Genomic DNA, 3,539 nt, shown 5'->3' on the forward strand with positions numbered 1-3,539 from the left:
GTTTGATCCATATTTTACGTGGCTGTTATTGCCATTGAGGAGTGATTACTATTTAGGCAAACTGTTTAATCATATCTGCAACCACGAACTCTGTGTCCTTGTGAGAGTACACATTCAAAAAGTGCTAATAGAGTGAGTGAATGAAAGAGTGATGAGTGGATAGGTTGAAGAGCCATTGGTGAAGACATGCTCCATTTCATCATTAATGTCACAAGTATACCAGATCAAACTCACCCCACTAATCTCTTTACAGCCCCTCTTACATCTCTGTTTCTGAGGGTGTAGATTAGAGGGTTGAGGCTAGGAGTGACAACAGTATAAAAGAGGGCAATAAATTTGCCTTGATCTTGAGAATTTCCTGATGGTGGCTGGAGGTATATGCACATGGCTGGAAGGAAAAACAGGGATACAACCATAAGATGGGCTCCACACGTCCCAAAGACTTTCTGGAGTCCAGTTGTTGACTGCATCTTCAGCACTGCCCGGGCAATGGCACCATAGGAGCTGAGAATGAGGATGAGAGGTATGAGGACAAAAATGGAGCTCGTGACCATGAGGGTCAGCTCATTAGCACGGGTATCAATGCATGACAGTCGAAGCAGTGCTGGAACTTCACAGAAGAAATGGTCCACTTGGCGATGTCCACACAGAGGTACCCAGAAGGTAAAGAAGGAATGAAGTGCTGAGTTGGTAAAGCCACTTACCCAGCAAGCCACAGCCAACAGTTGGCAGAAACGAGGGTGCATGAGGACAGTGTAATGCAGGGGTCTACACACAGCTGCATAACGGTCATAGGACATCACCATCAGTAGCACACACTCTGTAGATCCCAGTGCGAGGACAAAATAAAGTTGAATCATACAGCCATTGTAAGAGATGGTTTTTTCTGGGCCCCAGAGGTTGACCAGCAGTTGAGGGATAGAACTGGTGGTGTAGCAGAGATCCAGGAAAGAGAGATTTGAGAGGAAGAAGTACATGGGAGTGTGGAGATGGGAGTCCAGGTATGACAAGATAATGATGAACAGGTTGCCTATCAATGTCATCAGGTAGAACATCAAGATAACCACAAAAAGAACTAACTCAAGCTGAGGCCAATCAGAAAAACCCAATAGAACAAACTGGGCTTCAGAGGTTGCATTCTTTTTTTCCATCATCATTCATATCTTGTTACCTGAGGAAAGAATTACATACACCCTGAAAATGTAGGGAAAGACTCCAAGAAACATAGAGACACAGGAAATTTAAAAAACCAGTTTCAAGGGCATACCACTGCTCAATTGTAGGACAATTTGGGCATTAAGAGAAACTGTGTACCAACGAATTGAAAGAAATAAGAATCCACAAGCTAATACTGATAAACTTAAAAAAGAATAAATTTATAGTGGTGAACAGAAGGCTGTTCCTATTGGCTGGATACTAAATAGTAAATATAGAAGGAATGGTGGAGTTAGAAAAACTTAAATATATGCTAAAAACTAGTGAATGAAGAAATGTTGAGCCATTTACATAATCTAAAACATCTCCCCACAAGTTACTTGTTAATTATAAAATGGAAAGTAGTAGACTTTACAACAGAAAAACCTAGTAGACCAAAATAACAGTATAATCAGTGTTAACATCATTAATGTTGTTACAAACCAAGTGCATATGACCACTGATACAATGCTTTGAACCAGGGCACAGTGTCACTTTAGTCATGTTAACGCCAAAAAAATGCATAGCTTGATGCTAATAACGAAAAGGCATGAGATAAACTCACATGGAGGCAAGATGGGTAAAATAGCGGACCTGCACTATTTAAAAGTATCAAATTCAAGAAAGAGTTTGAAATGAAGATAGATGATAAATACATAGATACATATATGACAGACAGAGAAACAGATGAGAGAGAGGATAGGTGATAAAATAAATCTTTTCAGGCAGAGTGTAGACTATTGTTGAATCCAGTTAAAAGGTTAATAGCAGTTTTCTGTACCATTTTACAACTTTTCTACAAATTTTATATTTTACCAGAATAAAAAACTCCAGAAAGTAAATTAAATGCTTTTCTTTACTTTTATATTTCATCCAAATATTTGTCTTATTATAAAAAAATAACTTTTCTTCTCAGCATTTTCAAACAATTTCCATTTATGTGATTATAGAAAACAGAATAATTGCAATCTCAATAATCTTACATATAGAATAAAAGATATGATGAATGATATCTAATTTATTTATGACTTCAAGATGTTTATATAGTGTGAAAATATTGTTTCAATTATATATTCTTATAGAAAAACTTTTCCTTCTTATTTGTTTACTTGCACTCACAGCTTATTTCTAAACTGAAACCTAAATAGAGATACTCAAAAAAGAGACAAGAAACACATGCACATCAGCTTACAAACAAAACTTACAGAGTCCACATGATTTGAGTCTGTGAAATAGATGGAGAGAACAGTGATACAATGCCTCCCAGAGAACGTATGAATATAACTGATTTGAAAAGAGAAATTTTTTAGGAAAAGGAAGATACAAAGTCATTGAAAGAACAAAGAAGTAAGGAAGGGTGTGAAAATGGAGGATAATGGAGAGGAACCAGATTACTGTGCTTAAAGCTGAAAATGTACAGATGTGTATCACAGGACTAAGAAACATGAACGCAGGGCCTGAGGTGGTTTGTAAAGTATTTATTTTTCATTAGGACAACAACTGAGACCATATTTGAATTCTAATCATAATTTTTTTCTAATCATAAATTTTAATCTCTACATATATTTGTATTCTCCAACTTAGTGAAGAATTCTATTTACTGAAACCATTAAATGACTTTATCACTTAAGATATTGTGCCTAGAGAATCTTATATTTCTTTTTGGTTTAAAAAATGAAGTACATTTCATAAATAGTTATAAATCTTCAGTGATTCTTTTTCTGTTATGAGTTTTCAGTCCTTCATATGAAAGATTAATCCACCTTTTTTTATACAGTTACCCTAATAAGGCCTAATAACCAACAATTAAATATCCCTCCTCCTCTCTGTGATTGCTTTGCCTCATTCCTCATTCCATTGCCATATCACTTCTGCTTCCTCTTTCCACAACCAATTTGTTTTCTCATGCTTTCTAATATGCTATGGCAAAAAAAAAAAAAAAAAGAAAGAAATTACAGAAGAGCCACCTGTGGTTATCTTTTTGGGGTCTTTTAATTGCTCACAGTTTTATAAGTACAACTCTTGAAAAGATATTAGCAATAGATAAATGGTGGAGTTTCAGCAGGAACATTAGAGAGAACGTAGCCTCACATTTGTAAGACTAATTCAGGCCTTAAAACTCTTATTATTAACAAATTGCTAATGATTAATCATTAACTAGACTACTTTCTATAGCTCAGAAACCATGCAGGATTATAAGCCAGTACATTGCTTAAAAGAAATTTTTTGTAATTAAATAGAAGATTGAAGAATTATTAAACTATAGAAGGAAAGAAACTATAAAGGTGTAACTAGAACTCTAAATGATAACTTGGACCAAGACAGAGTATCCAAGAAAGGACAAG

At 35.4% G+C, this 3,539-nt stretch overlaps 1 pseudogene; it reads right to left on the reverse strand.

Moving 5' to 3' along the window:
- Positions 1–230: 230 nt before the first annotated feature.
- LOC114109601 (olfactory receptor 2J3-like) lies at positions 231–1,161 on the reverse strand (annotated as a pseudogene).
- Between the last annotated feature and the right edge of the window lie 2,378 nt (positions 1,162–3,539).

The sequence above is a fragment of the Ovis aries genome, chromosome 20, assembly GCF_016772045.2.
Source record: "Ovis aries strain OAR_USU_Benz2616 breed Rambouillet chromosome 20, ARS-UI_Ramb_v3.0, whole genome shotgun sequence".
Lineage (NCBI taxonomy): Eukaryota > Metazoa > Chordata > Mammalia > Artiodactyla > Bovidae > Ovis > Ovis aries.